At 35.5% G+C, this 18,973-nt stretch overlaps 1 pseudogene; it reads left to right on the top strand.

The window, feature by feature from the left end:
* Positions 1-4,362: 4,362 nt before the first annotated feature.
* On the top strand, positions 4,363-4,567 carry LOC118841297 (annotated as a pseudogene).
* The last annotated feature ends 14,406 nt before the right edge of the window (positions 4,568-18,973 follow it).

The raw sequence follows: 18,973 nt of genomic DNA, 5'->3' as shown, positions 1-18,973 counted from the left end.
ATGGACTCCAAACAATGGGACCAGTTTCCTTTCACATGGCACGGTCGAGGTTGACAACATACTTTTGCATGCTTGCCACAAGGATATTTGCATAGCACAAATATTTGGCATAGGATTGTAGCTAAACATTTGGATGAATTAAAGTTACCTGGTATACAGCTTACCCACTACATAGATGATAGTATGATACAGGGACAAAATGTAAAAGAAGTGGAGAAGAGTTTGATATTTTTTATTGAGTATATGAAAAGCAAAGGATGGGAAATTACCACTGCCAAGATTCAAGGTTCTACTCAGATTGTAAAGTTTTGGGGTATACAATGGAATAAAGGGCAGTGAGAAATTCTCCCACAAGCTTGTTAGAAGATTCAGGATTTTCCTATCCCCACCAATAAGAAGGAAGCACAAAAGTTCATAGGACTGTTTAGTTATTGGAGGCATCACACTCCACATCTTGGACAGATTTTGAAACCCTTACATAAAGTTACCATGAAAAAATTTGAATTTAATTGGGGACTTAAGCAGAGTAAAGTTTCATGGATTTATGGCCTATGCAAAGTGGACCGGTGGAATTACAAGTGACTGTACAGGATAACTATCTGAATTGGAGTTTATGGCAGAAACAACAAAACCGAAATGTACTTTTAGGATTTCTGTCAAGGAAACTACCTTCATCTGGATTACAATATACACCTTTTATAAAGCAGTTGTTAGCTGCATATTGGGCTTTGGTAGTGACTGAAGAACTGACTCTTGGGCATGAAGTGATATTAAGGCCTGGAATCCCAATTATGACTTGAGTAATGTGTACCCCAGCATCTCACAGAATTGGACATGTTCAAGAGGCTAGCATAATTAAATGGGAATGATATATTCAGAACAGATTGAAAACAGGCAAAAGAGCAGTTTCTGCTCTATGTGAATCTATCACAAGCATCAACATTGATGGAAATGACAAACCCTCAGAAACAAGGCAACAGTTGGTACAATCCTTGGTAAAATGGAATGACTTCTACCAGCTACCTTGCCCTCCTATTATTTAACCTACACCCCTCTATGAATCCCTCCCTTATCCTGTTCCACCACCCTATCTTGTTGCCTTCTTGTTTCTTTCTGAATTAAGATGTTTATACATATATACATATATACCTACGTAATGCATATATATATATATATATGTATGTATAATGTTCCCTCTTTTACCCATTCTCCTTAATCTACACACCTTTCTATATTTCCCTTTATCCTATTCTCTCACTCTCTTATTTCTTTATAAATATAGAAGACATTTATGCCCTACTAAATGTATATGTTGTCCTCTCTTTAACACAGATCTGATGTGAGTAGGGTCCTATCACTACCACCCCTCCTCCCTCATCAGATTCCTCTGTATCAGTTCTACCTCTTGTGCCTCATTTGTATGAAATACTCTTTTTTTCATTTTCCTATACCATTTTGCTTTTTAGATTCACATCACACTCAGTTCTACCCCAGTCTTTCATTTGAGCTACCCAATTACTAATAATAATCTTAGACATATGGTTTATATTACCATGTATAAAAAGTAATCACTTTGTCCTTATTGAGTCCCTTATAATTAGTCTTTGATATTTACCTTGTATTTCTACTGGATCCTGTATGTAATTTTTTTAAAAATTAAATTCTGATCTTTTGCAACAAAATCCAAGTCTGCCAGTTCACTGAATTTCCTATTTTTCATTCTGAAATATACTCAACTTTGCTGGGTATGATATTTTGGGCCACAACCCCAGTTCCTTTGTTTTTCAATACAGTGTTCCAAGACCTGTGGTCTTTTAGTATAGCTATTACTAGTTCTTGTGTAATTCTAATTGTGACTCCACACTATTTGATTTTTTTTTGTTGTGGTCTTTTAATACTTTGTCCCTAAACCTGGGGTTTCCAGAATTTGGATGTGACATTCCTATATAATTTCACTCAGTGTTCTTTTTCAGGTGGTGATTGGCGGATTTTTTTTCTATTTCTATTTCCCCCTCTTGTTCTAAAATTTCAGGGCAATTTTCTTTAACTATTTATTATGTTACTATGTCAATATACTTTTTTTTTAATTGTAGTTTTTAGGTAGGTGATTTTTTGTTTTCTTTTCTCGATTTGTTCTCCAGAACAGTTCTTTTTCTTATGTTTCACATTCTCTTCTATTTTTCATTCTTTTTCTTTTATTATTTCTTAATCTCTAATAATATTGTTGGCTTCCCCTTGACCAATTCTGGTTTTCAAGGAGTTGTTTTGTTCCTTAACATTCTGGATTTCCCTTTTCATTTGTTTGACTTTCTTTTCATAATCTTCTTTCTTTTCTTGGACTATCCTTATTTAAAAAAAAATGTTTCTCATTCTCTCTTCTAAGAATTCTTTTGGAGCATGTGACCATTTGACCTTACTCTTTTGGGTGGGTGCTTCACTATCCCCCTCTGAAGATGAGCCTCAGTCTCCTCTATTCCCACAGTAACTGTCTATTGTTAGGTTCTTTCTCCTTTGTGTGTTCACCTTTATTTTGTGTTGTTTTTTTAGTAGCCAAGAAAATCTCAAATTGGGTCATGAAGAGTTGGACACAATCTTGTTGCAGCTAGGGGGTGCAATGGGTAGAGTGCCAACCCTAGAGTGAGGAAGATCTGAGTTCAAATCTGCCCTCGACCACTTACTACCTTTGTGACCTTGGTCATATAATCCTGATCACTTAAGCTTATTTGCCTCAGTTCCTCATCCATAAAATGAGCTGGAGAAGGAAATGGCAAATTGGTCCAGTATCTCTGCCAAGGAAACCCTAAATGAAGTGGCAGGGAAATGGATAGGACTAAAATGACTCAGCAACAACAAGAAGATGGTCACATATTTCACAAAGCCAACTACGAAAACTTGATCTCTACTATCAAGGAGCTGGGGAAAGTAATACAGAAAAAAAAAACAAGAAATAAAATGATGAGAGCAGGACTCCTGGTTCTATTGTCATCTTCTGATGGTTGGGAGTGTTTTCATAGAGTCACAGTTTGGGGAAAGTTTTTATTTACATCTCTTAAACTGTTCATCTCATTGTTATCAAAAATCTTCCTAATATTTAGGGTCCTTCATAATTTAGTCCCAGCCTATCTCTCCAGCCTTATGTCAAACTACTTCAATGGCTTTATAAAACTTCTTCATTCATTAACTGATTCTATATTACAGTGAAACTTCAGTACTCTCTATCATCTGTTCCAATCCTATAATATCCTTTCTCTATATATTTCTTCACAATACTCAGAACAAATAATATTTCCACTTGTGAAATCTCTCTCCTTTCAAATTTTCCCAGTTAAAGCTCACCAAGAAGTCTTCACTGACACCATTATACAAGTCAAAGTAATGCCTCTCCTCCTCCAAGAAAATAAACAAAAATTTAAGACATTATTTTACTACAATTGAAGGTATGTAAAAACATTTTAAGACCCGTCCATGATAGCATATATCAAAATTATTTCCACAGTAACAAACATAAGAGTAAAACTGGGGCTATCTAGGAGTACTGTTAGACTAGGCATCAAAGAGTACCGTGGCTGAAGGTGTGTGAGAAAACTATTAAAAACCCAAAGATTGATATTGAAGTTTACATGAATATTGGCTATCTGATGACAATTTAAAAAAAGAAACTTTTAAAGGAATACAGAAAACAAAAGGATATTAGAAAGTCATCATATTTTAATCAACAAATAAAAGCAAAATGACAAAAGACTGAGGAGATGCAGAGGCAAATGAGGGTTAGAACAAAAAACAGAATTCCACAGCATTCAAAAGTTTTTGAGAGAGGCAGCTAGGTGGCACAATGGATAGAACACTGGCCCTGGAGTCAGGAGGACCTGAGTTCATATCTGGCCTTAAACACTTACTAGCTAGATGACCCTGTGCAAGTCTCTTAATGCCATTGCCTCTTGCTCCCCTCCACCCTGCAAATATGTGTGTGTGTGTGTGTGTATACACACACGTATATGTATGTATGTATGTATATGTGTATATACGCATATATGTATGTATACATATATGTGTATATATACATATATAGTATATATTTTGAAATAAATATATGCACACAAATATATATACACACATATGTGTGTACACATGCACACACACACACACACACACATATATATATATATATATATATACATATATACATATATGTATATGAGAGAGGAATGAGAAGCTAAGAAATTTGAGGAGAGAGAAGCAGGGAAATTGTTCTAGTGATTTATAAAGTTTCAAAAAGTCAGTTGGAGTCTCCTGGGCTACGGTGGAGGTGGAAGTGTAGTGGTAGCCCGAGTCTTTCCATGACGTATCCGGATTGCAAAGTGAATTGGCCGCGATGTTTCTGCAGTATTACCTCAACGAGCAAGGGGACCGGGTCTACACCCTAAAGAAAATAGACCCTGCAGGAAAACAGAGCTGCTGAGCTCACCCAGCCAGATTTTCCCCAGGTGACAAGTACTCAAGACACAGTATCACTGTCAAGAACAGACTCAAGGTTCTCATGACCCAGCAAGCACGATTGGTCCTCTGAATTGCCAGCATACCAAGCAATGACAGCCACCAAGGACTCTGGCCCAAGAACCTTTCCCTACATATTGGAGACCTCATTCAGGATGAGCTCAAATCTTTGACTCTTAACCCATTCTCACAACTTTAAAATTATTCCTTTTGTACACTTGCTTCTTAGAGTCTTAATTTGCCTCTGTTTTTCTCTGTATTTGGTAGCAATTAAGCTAAAATGAAAAGGCCTTAAGTTGCCACATCTTTTTAATCAGTGTTGTAGGCTATTAAAGCTGAAATGATTAAAAAATGTTTCAAAAAGTCCAACAGAGCAAAAATGTAAGTTGACTCAAATGAAATAAGAAGTTAGTTTATCCTTAACATAATGAATGACAGAAAGTTTACATCAAGAGAGGTGACTGAATCTCTAGCCTCTGTGCAAAATTGGAAAACAGAATTCAGTTAAGATCGTAATTGTTTGGCTCAAAATATTTTACTAAATTACTACTAAAACATTTTACCAGCTTCCATCTAGCTGTTTTACGAGAAGACATATTTTTTTTTGCTAACAGAGAATGCCAATAACTCCTAAAAACATTCCAAATACATGTTCATATTCTTTAGGCAACATATTCATAGCTTATTAGTCTTTAAAAAAACCTATTAACAACTACAAACAACAAAAGCAAAGAAATAAATAATATATTGGCTGAGGACAATGAACAAGCATGGTAAAATGTCCTAGGATATTAATATGGTGAATATTGATTAAGTCACCTAAAGTTACTGTGACATTTATACTGCCTTTATTGATTATGCAAAATCCTTTTGTTCTGAACTCATGGTTTAGGCATACATTGGAAATATATACAATAGATCCAAACATAATGAGAATGCTGGAATATTTGATATCTACATGGAAAACTATTCTCTATTTAAAATAGACCACCAACACACAAATTTCAATAATAATGAGTATAAAGCAGGAGACCATTAAGACTCCTTGTGGTTCTACCTAGTATTAAATACAATATCATTATTTCAGAATAGGTTAGTATGGCTTTCAAGAAGATGAGGCAAACTGTATCAAAGAATTTCATTAAGTATTTGATGTGAATGAATGACATTATTATATGGCTTCTTTAAAAATTTACATAAAAACTAGCCATTGTTATATGATTAATAATTAAGGATAAAGATTGCACTTGGGATTTCATTGACTTATGGCCATTCTAGGCTCATGCTTTATCTGTGACTTTTAGCCTTAGAGAGCTGCCTAATATACTATATAATATGAACCATTATTACATTTTTCTTCGTTCCAGACATGAGATTTCATCCAGGTAGGAAACTCCCCCTTGTGAGCACACATTGCACTGTGACAGATTTAGTAACTCATCTTAATTTATGATTTTGAAGAAATGGAGCACTGAGAGGTTAATGACTTGTTTTAGAGTCACACAGCCTATATGTTTCAGAATTGGAAGTCGGACCCATGTCTTTTTAGCATCCCTAGCCAATATGCCATAATACCTCTCATTTTATCTTTCAAATTATGGAAATAAGAGAATTATCATAATAGCAGGAGTGAGAATGGATATTTCTTTCATTCTTTATTATTTCTTTCCCCAGTGTCTGGCTAGTAGTAGTCATATAATAATTATTTCCAGGTTAATTTATTCAATAATTCAAATAGGAAACATTTATTAAGCACCTACTCTGTGCAAGCAATTATCCTAGGTGTTAGGAATACAAAGAAGAAAAATGTCAAAATATCTGTCCTCCAGAAACTTACAGAGTAATAGGGGGAAAAGTAGAAGGTATGATATACATGCAAAAATATGTGGGAAATGAAGTAGGATATGTTTGAGGATAAGAAGAGCTAGGTAAAGTGCTATGAGATTTTAGAGGAGAGATCACTTTAACTTTGGAGGGTTCTGTAGGTCAATCAAATAGCATCTAATCTGGCCCTTAAATAATGGGAGGGGGTAGAGCCAAGATGGCAGAAAGAATCCAGGAAGTTGTCTGAATTCTCCCTAGTTTCTCTCAGAAATAACATTAAGTCAAGCCTATAAAAAATTCCGGAGTGACAAAATCCACAGAAAAACAGAGTGAAACAATTTTCCTGTCCAAGATAACTCAGAAGGACTTCAGGAAATGTCTATCTCACTCAGGTAAGAGGGGAGCACAGCACAGCCCAGGCAGTGTCCAGGCAAGCATGTGGGAAGTTCTTGGGCACAGCACAGATGAGCATCTGAGACCCCAAGGTCCTGACTTAGCAGGCCAGTGATACAACAGGGCAGCTGTGAGACCTTCAGCTACAGCACAGCATACAAACTCTGGAACTCAGAGCACAATAGGTATGACTAGGCTGAGCCACCCCAGTGCAATGGGCAAGCTGCCAGCCCCAGAGGCCATGGCAAAGAAAGCCAGTAACCAGAACCCTGGCCCCCAGTGCAAGAAGCTTGGGATAATGCCCCCTATACTCCAGAAACAGAACTCAACTTTAAAAAATTAGCAAAAATAAGAGGCCTTAGAATAGAAAGTTACTATGGTGGCAGGGAAGACCCAAACACAAACTCAGAAGAGGACAACAACGTCTAAATGCCTAATGTGAAGCTTTGAAGGGGAATATTTATTGCCTTGAGCCTGAAAAATCCTCTTGGAAGAGCTCAAAAAGGATTTTAAAAATCAAGTAATAGAGGTAGAAGAAAAGTTGGGGAACAAAATGAGAATTATGCAAGAGAATTATGAAAAAAGTGTCAACAGCTTGGAGAAAGAAAGCACAAAAATTGAATGAAGTAAACAACTTCTTAAAAAATAAAATCAGCCAAATGGGAAAAAAATTCCTCTGAAGGAAGATAAAAACTTTAAAAGTAGAATTGACCAAATGTAAAAAGAGGTACAAAAGCTAACTGAAGAAAATAATTCCTTCAAAATTAGAATTGGGCAAGTAGAAGCAAATGACTCTATGAAACATCAAGAATCAGTCAAAGAAAATCAAAAGAATGAAGAAAATAGAAGAAAATGTAAAATACCTCACTGGAAAAACAACTAAACTGGAAAATATATCTAGGGGATATAATTTAAGAATTATTGAACTACCTGAAAGCCGTGATCAAAAAAAGAGTCTGGACAGTAACTTTCAAGAGATAATCAAGGAAATTTGTCCTAAAATCCTAGAAGTAGAGGGTAAAATAGTCATTGAAAGAATCTGCCAATCACCTCCTGAAAGAAATGCCAAAATGAAAACTGCAAGTAATATCAAGGAGTCACAGTCAGGATTATACAGAATTTAGCATCTTCCACATTAAAAATCAGAAGACTTCAAATACAATATTCTGGAAGGCAAAGGAGCTTGTATTACAACCAAGAATCAACTATCCAGCAAAAGTGAGCATAGTCTTTCAGGGGAAAAGACTGATATTAAATGAAATAGGGGACTTTCAAAATCTCCTGATGATAAGACCAGAGCTGAAAGAAAATTTGATCTTAAAATACAAGACTGAAGATGAGCATAAAAAGGTAAATAAGAAAGAAAACAAAACAAAACATGGTATTCAATAAGATCAAACTATATCCCTACATAGGAAAATGATACTTGTAGCTCTTAAGAACTATATCTCTAATCGGGCACTTAGAGGGTGTGGTTATAAGTTAACTTTGATGTAATGATAAAAATAATTATTGAGGAGTGAAAAAGGATTGTACCAGGAGAAAAGGCTAGGAAGAGGCAAAATGGGGTAATTTATATCATGTAAAGAGGCATGAAAGACATTACAATAAAGGGAAAGAAGGAATGTGGTGAGCATTGTTTGAACCTTACTCTCATCAGATTTGACTCAAAGGAAGAATAACATATATACAGAATGGAATAAAGAAATCCATCTTACTATATAAGAAAGTAAAAGGGGAAGGGGAAAAGAAAAAGTAGGAGAGTGATAGACGGGAGGGTAGATTGAGGGAAATGGTGGTCAAAAGCAAAACACTGATGAGGAAGAACAGGGTGAAAAGAGAGAGAGAAAAAAAGTATAAATAAGGGATAATAGGATGGAGGGAAATACACAATAATCATAACTACAAATCTGAATGGGATGTACTCTCCCACAAAATGGAAGTAGATAGCAAAGTGAATTAAAAACCAGAATCCTACAATATGTTGTTTACAAGAAACACATTTGAAGCAAAGAGATACACAGAGAGTAAAAGTAAAAGGCTGGAACAGAATATATTACACTTCAACTGAAGGAAAAAAGTAAAACATGGATAGCAATCTTGATCTCAGACAAAGCAAAAGCAAAATAGATCTAATTAAAAGAGCTAAGGAAGGAAACTACATCTTGCTAAAAAGTGCCATAGATGGTGAAATAATATCAATACTAAACATACATGACCTGAGTGGTATAGCATCCAAATTCTTAGAGGAGAAATTCTTAGAGAGAATTCTTACAGAAAGAAATGGATAGCAAAACTATACTGTAAAGGATCTCAATCTCCCCCTCTCAGAACTAGATAAATCTAACCACAAAATAAACATGAAAGAAATTAAAGAGGTAAATAGAATTTTAGAAAATTTAGATATTATAGACCTCTGGAGATAATTGAATAGGGGTAGACAAAAATATACCTTTTTTCAGGGGCATATGGCACCTTCAAAAATTGGCCACGTATTAGGGTATAAAACCCTCACATTCAAATATAGAAAGGCAGAAATATTAAATTCATACTCTTCAGATCGTGATGCAATAAAAATTACATGTAATAAAGGACCATGGAAGGTAGATGAAAAATTAATTGGTGGGCAGCTAGGTGGCACAGTGAGTAGAGCACTGGCTCTGGAATCAGGAGGACTCAAGTTCAAATCCATCCTCAGATACTTCACACACTTACGAGCTGTGTGACTTTGGGCAAGTCACTTAACCCAAATTGCCCTGCCTTCTCCTCCTCCAAAAAAAGTTAATTGGAAACTAAATAATCTAATCCTAAAGAATTTCTTAGATAAAACAATAAATCATAGGAACAATCAATAATTTCACCAAAGAGAATAACAATAATGCAACTACATACCAAAATTTATGGGATGCAGTCAAAACAGTTCTAATGGGAAATTTTATATCTCTAAATGCTTACATGAATAAAATAGAGAAAGAAGATCAGTGAATTGGGCATGAACTTTTTGAAAGGCTAGAAAAAGAAAAAATTTAAAATCCCCATTTAAACACCAAATTGGAAAGTCTGAAAATCAAATTGAACTATTGAACTAATAAATAAAACTAAGAGCTAGTTTTATGGATAAAGACAATAAAATAGACAAATATTTGGTTAATTTGACTAAAAAGAGAAAGAAAACCAAATTACTACTATCAAAAATAAAATTCACTATCAATGAATAAAAACATTAAAACAATGATTAGCAACTATTTGGCCCAGTTATATGTCAATAAATCTGACAATCTAAAAGAAATGGGTGAATATTTACAAAAATATAAATTGTTTGGCCCGACAGAAAAGGAAATAAAATACTTAAATGATCCAATTTTAGAAAAAAGAAATTGAACAAGCCATCAATGAACTCCAAAAGAAAGAAATCTCCAGTGCTAGACAGATTTACAAGTGAAATTCTAGCAAACATTTAAAGAACAATAATTCCAATACTATATGAACTGTTTGGAAATAAGAAGGATTCTTACCAAATTTGTTTTATGATACAAAGATGGTGCTGGTACCTAAATTAGGAAGAGACAAAACAGAGGAATAAAATTATACACCAATTTCCTTAACAAATATTAATGCAAAAAATTTAAATAAAATATTAGCAAAGAGATTACAGCAATTTATCATGAGAATAATACCCTATGATAACTTTGGATTTATACCAGGAATGCAGGGCTGATTCACTTTTAGGAAAACTATTAATATAATTGACTATATCAATAACAGGAACAACAGAAATCGTCCAATTATTTTAATAGCTCCAGAAAAAGCTTTTGACAAAATACAGCACCTATTCCTGTTAAAACACTAGGAAGCATAGGAATAAATGGAGCTTTCCTTAAAGCAATAGGTAACATTTATCTAAATCCATCAGCAAACATTTTTTTTTTTTTTTGTAATGGGGATAAGCTAGAAGACTTCCCAATCAGATCAGAGGTGAAGCAAGGATGACCATTATCACCACTATTATTCAATATTGTACTAGAAATGTTAGCTTTAGCAACTGAAGAAATTAGAATAGGACACAAAGAGTCAAAACTATCACTCTCTGGAGATGATATTATGGTATACTTAGGGAATCCTATAGATTCCACTAAAAATACTTGAAATATTTAACAACTTTAGCAAAGTTGCAGGATATAAAATAAATCCTCATAAATCATCAGCATTTTTCACAAAAATAAAGTCAGATCTAAATAACTGGAAAGCAACCAGAATAAAACAACTAAACAACTGGAAAAAAATAAATTTCTCATGGATAGGCTGTGATAATATAATAAAAATCACAAGTCTACCTAAATTAGTTTACTTATTCAGTGTGACACCAATCAAAATACCAAAACAAATTTTATAGACCTAGAAAAAATAATAACAAATTTCATCCAGAAGGACAAAAGGTAACAATATCAGAGAAGTCATGAAAAAATGCAAAGGCATTTGGCCTAGGTGTACTAGATCTAAAACTGTATTATAAAGCAGCAATAGTCAAAACTATTTGGTACTGCCTAAGAAATAGAATAGTGGATCAGTGGAATAGATTAGTTTCGCAAAACATCTATTGCTTGATAAACCCAAAGACTCCAGCTTCTGGGATAAGAACTTACTGTTTGACAAAAACTACAAGAAAACTGGAAAATACTATGGTGGAAATTAGACATAGACTGACATCTCTCATCATAAACCAATAAAAGTTTGAAATGTATGCTTGATTTAGACATGATACCATAAGAAAATTAGGATAGTAAGGAATCATTTGCCTGTCAGATCTATGGAGAGGGGAAGAATTTATGACAAAACCAGAGACAGAGAATTTTATGAAATGCAAAATGGATAATTTTGATTATCCATTGATTATTTGCACAAAGCTAATACAATCAATATTAGAAGAGAAATAGAAAGACGTGAAACAATTTTTACAGTGTCTCTGATAAAGCCCTCATTTCTCAAATATTCAGAGAACCAAGTGAAATCTATAAGAACATATCATTTCCCAATTGATCAGTGACAAAAAGGTATGAATATGTAGTTTTTAGATGAAGAAATTAAAGCTACCTATAGTCTTATTAAAAAATATTCTAAATCACTATTGCTTAGAGAAATGCAATTAAACCAACTCTGAGACACCACCTCAAACCTATCAGATTGGCTAATATGACAAAAAGGAAAAATGATAACTGTTGGAGAAGATGTGGGAAAATTGGAACACTAACGCATGGATTTGTGAACTGATCCAACCATTCTGAAGAAAACTTTGGAACTATGCCCAAGGGCATTCGAACTATGCTAACCCATCAGTCCAGCAATAGCACTACTAGGTCTGTATCCCAAATAAATCATAAAAAGGAAAAGGACCCACTCGTACAAAAATATTTTAGCTGTTCTTTTTGTGGTGGCCAAGAATTGGAAATTGAGGGGATGGCCAACAAATGGGAAATGACTGAACAAGTTGTGGTATATGAATGTAATGGAATACAATTGTGCTATAAGAAATGATGACCAGGTGGATTTCAGGAAAAACCTGGAAAGAATTGCATGAACTGATGCTGAATGGACTGAGAAGAACAAGGAGAAAATTGTACATAGTAACAACAACATTGTGCAATAATTAACTATGATTGACCTAGCTCTTCTCAGCAATGCGATGATACAAATCAATTCCAAAAGATTCATTGTGGAAAATGCTATCCAAATTCAGAGAAAGAACTATGGAGACTGATGCAGATCAAATCACACTATTTTTCCTCTTTTGTTTCTTTCATGGCTTTTCTCTTTTGTTCTGTTTCTTCTTTCAAAACATGACTATAGTGGAAATATGTTTACATGATTCCACATATATAACCTATGCCAGATTGCTTGCCAACTTGGTCGGGGGCATGGAATGGAGGGAGAAAAATTGGAACTCAAAATTTTATTAAAATGAATTTTGAAAACTATATTTACATGTAATTGGAAAAAAATAAAATATGAGAGAGAGAGAGAGAGAGAGAGAGAGAGAGAGAGAGAGAGAGAGAGAGAGAGGGAGGGAGGGAGGGAGAATGGGAGGCATTTCAACAGAAGAACCTAGAAGCCAGGGATCTATTTCAAGGATGTCATAGAGAGGGAAAGGACTAGAAATAAGTCCAAAAGAATAACATATCAAAATAAAAACAAAAAGTGAGAGAAATGTTATTGCAATAATTATTTTTAATAATTATATAATTTAATAATTATATAATTTATGTGAAATAGTCACATGTATTTGAATCCTATCTGTGACATTTCTTAACTGTGAAACCATATGGCTCTCAGCCTCAGTTGCTTCATCTTTTAAATGAAAATAATAATAGCTAAAGTAACCAACTTCACAGGCTTTTGGTGGAGGTCAAATGACATACTGCATATAGAATATTTTGCAAATCTTAATACTCCATAAAATGCCAACCTTTAAGAAGCACAAATGTTTTTTTTGTTTATTCTGTCCCACACATCCCAACTCCATTGTTGCTGTATATGATGATGCTCAAAAGGAAGATTACAGCCCCATGACTCTCTTCCTTTTATGAATGTTTTTCTGTAACAACTTCAAAAAAAAGTATTATAGCCTTTCTTTCATGCAACCTGGGGACTCTAGAATTCTTTGCTTTTTCCCACACACAAATGGCTGGTTTGGGTAAATGTGTACTTGGTTAGGTATTTCCCCTGCCCCCACACAAATAGCTTCGGATGTCATCCAAGTTAGAAATCACTTAGCACTCATAGTTCTCCAGATATTTTGACTGGAAAACAGGAAAGGGGAAAAAAGATAAGTAGATGTGTGTGTGCATGTGTGTGTGTCTGTGTGTGTGTGTGTGTGTCTGTGTCTGTGTGTGTGCATGTATGAAAGAGAGAGGGGGGGGGAGAGAAAGGGAGAGGGAGAGAGAGAGATATTGGCATCATGAGTTTTCCTTAATGTAGCCTGATGTGTTCCAGTGCATAAAATTTATGCTTTCCATCCAACTCCCTTTTTCTTATTGCAATAACTTACTCTTTAGGCAAATAAAATGAGAATTTAGATTTTAGATTTTGACTATACTTGTGGGGCCAGTGCCTATCATTCAGTGTCTTTGGGTAAAGGAACTGAATCTACATTCAAAACTTTTACAGTTTTCAAATTACCAGTTTTATGGAGAAGGGGGTTTATTATTTTGTAAGCATCTTGGGCCATTTGCTTCCATTTGAAGGAAACATAAAATAAAGAATGTCTTGCAGGCTCAGTAGAGCTAGTAAAAGTCACAAAATCTCTGAGTTGGATAGACCCTCAGAGGCCATGTAGTCTAAAGTCTACCTGGCTGAGAGGCCCCTCTCCAATATTCTTAGCGAGTAGTAATCCAGCATTTGATTGAGTATCATTATTGAAAAAGAAACCACTACCTCTAGAGGCAGCCCATTTCAGTTTTGTACAGCTCTTAATGTCAGGAATGTTTTGTTGTTGTTGTCATCATTTTTGTTTTGTTTTGTTTTCTCTTCACATTGAGCTGAAATCTACTTCTCTGCAACTTCCACCTAGTGCTGCCCACCGGGACCAAGCAAAGCAAATCTAATTTCTTTTCCTGATGACAGTTCTTCAAAACTTGAAGACAGTTCTCATGCTCCCTCTTCAGTCTTCACTTTTCTAATGTAAACACCCACAGTTTCTTTAACCTGTCCTGATGTGCCATAATGTTAAGGCTTTTCATTTTCTTAGTCACTTTTCTCTGAACACTCTCTAGGTTATAAATTTCCTACCTAAAACGTATAATATCCATTCAAAAATACACCTCCTGAAACTGACCACAAGAATCCATGTGTGTTCTAAAGAACCAGGAAAAGCATAATCAGGCAATGATTTTTCATGTTCCAGACACAATTTCTTTCCTAATGTAGCCTAAAATTGCATCAGATTTTTTGGCTGCCTTAATTTACTCCAAACTCTTGCTTAATTTGTGGTACTCTAATATCTCCAGATCTTTTCCAATGAAGTGAATTCTTCTGATTCCATCTAAAAGAGATATGAAGGGAAAGTAGAAAGAGCACTGGATTTGTGTCAGAGGAACTGGACTCAAATCCTGGCTCTCATAGTAGCTGCCTGTGTTACCTTGGCATGCCACTTAATTGTTCTCTGACTCATCTATCAAATGAAGAGATTGGACAAGATGTCCTGAATGGCCATTTTCAATTTTTAATCTTATTTTATGTAAAACTTGATGCTTATCATAGTTAAATATCATTTTATTAGATTTTCATCCAATATTCTTTGTGATTCAATAATTTTAGTTGTTTTCAATTCTTTATTACTCCATTTGAGCAAAGACATGAGTGTTTTTTCCCAAGTCATTTTACAGATAAGAAAACTGAGGAAAACAGGGCTAAGTTACTTGAGCAGTCACATACTTAGTATCAGGTCTTCCTGACTCCAGGTCTGTTGCTCTATTTACTATGCCATGTAGCTATCTGATATTCTGGCTTATTATTCTTTTTTAAATTTGTGTTGTGCTTATTTATTCCATATATTGGAATGTAAATGTAAAATCTGGAATGTAAATGTAAAATCCATGTAAAATCTGAAATCTTACTAGAGTCTCTTCTACACCTTTGCCATTGTGCTTAATATGGGGAGATTTTTTTGGTGGGGAGAGGTTAAAAAATAGAGATATCCTTGCATACCTTTGGACTAATTATTTGGCTTCCTGAGATTAATTTCTTTGTGTGTGAAATAATAGTGTTAAAGAATCTCAAAGTTCCTTTTGAACTACAGATTTCTATCTTCTGGCAGATCTAGAAAATGTTTTTCAGTCATGTCTGACTCTCTGTTACCCCATTTGGGGTCTCCTTGGCAAAGATACTGGAGAGGTTTGCCATTTCCCTTTACAGCTCATTCAATAGATGAAGAAACTGAGGCAAACATGGTTAAATGATTTGCCCAGAGTTACACAGCTAGTATGAATCTGAATTCAGATTTGAACTCAGGAAGATGAATCTTCCTGACTTCAGGCAGCACATTCTATCTATTGGATCACCCAGATGCCCCCTAAATAATTCACAACTGATCTAACCAAAAACGAATACTAGAAGCCTTCAATCGTCTGGTTCCCTGGCAAGTTTTATCAAGACACATAAAGGATCTTCATTAGAAACTTCAAAACTTCAGCATAAGGAACCATAACCAACATAAGTACCAGTAGACACACATAAGCATCACTTACACTCTGGCAATTTTTAACCAGAATTTTGAGGGGGCTCCAAATTATTGCACCTTTACATTAAAAAAAAACCAAATCCCTTCAATATGGTTTCCTTCTTCTCCCATTCTCTTCATCCCAAAATCCCTTGGCATCATCTCCTTGTTTCCCCCCAGTCTCTGACAAAGAAGCTGCCTTTTTGACTTGATCTCATCCTCTTTCATCTTCTCCAGCCAGTTTGCATGCTCGATCATTGTAATACCTCATTGAATCTTTAGCCTCTCCCTACTACTAGTTCTTTCATAGTTGTTAAACATGCACAAGTCTCCCTCATCCTTAAAGAAAACACACACACACACACACACACACGGAGAGAGAGAAAGAGAGAGAGAGAGAGAGAGTTCGCTCTAATTTTTCCTCAATCCACCACCTATATTTCTCTTCCCCTTTTCAGCCAAACTCCTTACAAAAGCTCACTGTACTTGATGCATGCTTTTTCTCTCCCATAATTCCATCTTTAATCTTTTGTAATCTGGTTTCTGACCTCATCATGCAACTGAAATTGCTCTCCAAAGTTACCAATAATGTTTTAAGTGAATAATCTGATAGCCTTTTCTCAGTTTTAATTTTCCTTGACCTATCTGCTGCATTTGATAATATGACCAACCTCTCATTCTCAAAATTTCTCTCTTTCATGAGTTTTCAGGAAACTGTTTTTTCCTAATCGATTTGACCTGTACCTTCTCCATCATCCGTAAGAGTGTTGTCAAAAGTTCTATCCTAGGTCCTTCTCTCGATATATACTCTCTCCCTATTAGTAACATTAGCCACTCCCAGGTGGTTAATTATAATTTTTATGTAATGATTCCCAATCTCTACTCTGAGCTTAGACCCAACATCAATAATTGCCTACTGAATATTTTAAGCTTAATAATGATATCTAGCATTTATACAACACATTAAGTTTTGCAAAGCATTTTATGTATACTAACTCATTTGATCATCTCAACAGCCCTGAGCTAGATATTATTGTCACCATTTTACAGAAGAGGAAACTGAGGCACAAAAAGAGTAAATGACTTGCAAAGAGTCAAATAGATTGTATCTGAGGCAGGATTCGAATTCAGGTTGTCCTGACTCCAAGCCCAGTGCTCTGTGCACTCTACCAACTAGCTATCCCTAGACAGATGTCCTAGAGTCATCTTAAACTCAGTATATCCAAAATTTAAATCACTGTTTTCCCTCCTAAAACTTTCTCTTCCACCAATCTTCCCTATTTCCCTGTTTTCCTGATTATAGGCACCAATATCTTTCTAGTCTCTCAGGTTTGTTACATTGTCATTATTCTAAACTCATTCTATGTTTTATATCTCTTCTTCCTCTTTTTGGTAAAAATTCTTGAAAAGACAATCTGCAATATGTGCTTCCACTTTCTTTCCCCTTCTTAACTTTTGAAATCTGACATTCAATCTAATCACTCAACAGTAGCTATTTTCTCCGAAGTGACTAATGATCTCTTATTTGATAAAGTTAATGACCTTTTTTTTTAAAAAAGTCTTTTCTCTTGACCTCTCTTCTTGCCTTCAACGCTGTGGATTACCCCCAGATCACTCCTGCATATCCTCTTCTCTCTAGGTTTTCATGACATTGCTCTCTCTTGGTTTTCCTCCTATTTATCTGACAATTCCTCTCACTTTTTTGCTGATTCTTCATTAGTAACAAACCAGCTGACATTTGGGGTCCCCCAAGGCTCAGTCCTCTTCTTCCTCTAACTAATTTCTGTTAATGATGTCATTTCTTCCCATAGTTTCAATTATTATTTCTATGCATATGATTCTCCGATCTACTTCTACAAACCTAACCTCTCTCCTGACCTCCAATCTTGCGTCTCCAACTTCAACCATCTTAAACTGTGTGTCCAGTAGACATCTTAAAATCAGCAACCCCCCATTCCCTTTTCTCCCAAATCCTGCCCTCTTCCCAACCTCCCTTTTTACTGTTGAGGATAACACAATGCTCTTAATCACCCAGGCTTGCTACTCAGAAGTTATCCACTACTTCTCACTCTCCCTCATCCTCCATATACAACCAGTTGTTAATTTCTGACATTTCTACCTTCTTGACATCTCTTCTATATGCCTCCTTCTCTCCTCTGCTCCTGCAAAAATCTCAGTGCAGGTCCCTGCCACTTCAAGCCTCAACTATTGCAAAAGCAAAAGAGTTGGTCTCCCTACCTCAATGCTCCCTTCACTTCAGTCCATCCTTCACTCAGTTGTCACATTGTTCTTCTGAAAGTGGATGTCTGACCAGTATCATCACTCCATTTTAATAAAAAACAGGGGCTCCCCAAGGTCTCCAGTAGTAGGTAGACAATACTCTGGCTTTTAAAGCCCTTCTTAACATGGCTCCTTCTTATCTTCCCAGATTTCTCATACTTTATTCCTCTCCACATACTTCATGATCCAGTGGCACTGATCTGGATATTCCTTTTGTAGGACACTCCTATTAACTGTAGGCATTTTCACTGACTGTCCTAATGCCTGTGATTGTTCTCCCTCCTCATGTCTATCTCCTACTTTCTCTGGCTTCCTTCAACTCTCACATAAATTCCCACGTTCTGCAAGATGCCTTTCTTGATCCTTAGTACCTTCCCTCTGATACTACCTTCCCTATATGTATATTGTTTTTGTATTGCTGTTTTCACGTGGTTCCCGCCCCCCATTATTCTGTGAGCTCCTTGAGATCAGGGACTGTTTTCCCCTTTCTTTGTATCCTGAGAGCTTAACACAGTGTCTGATACAATGTAAGTGTTTAATAAATGCTAGTTGACAAATTCTCCCTCACTACCATGTTCAATCAGTTGCTCAATCTTCTCAACATCTCTCATATCTGATCCTTTCTCTCCATTCTCAGAGCTACTGTCTTAATTCATGCCCTCACTATATCTTTACCTAGATTATTGCAACAGCCTCTTAACTTTGGTTTCCCTTTCTCAAGTCTTTACATATCCCTTTAAAACAAATCTGACCATCGGACTCCCCTATTCA

Source organism: Trichosurus vulpecula, chromosome 3, assembly GCF_011100635.1.
Source record: "Trichosurus vulpecula isolate mTriVul1 chromosome 3, mTriVul1.pri, whole genome shotgun sequence".
Classification (NCBI taxonomy): domain Eukaryota; kingdom Metazoa; phylum Chordata; class Mammalia; order Diprotodontia; family Phalangeridae; genus Trichosurus; species Trichosurus vulpecula.
Note: the sequence above shows the minus strand (reverse complement) of the source record. Positions and strands in the feature narration are given on the sequence as shown.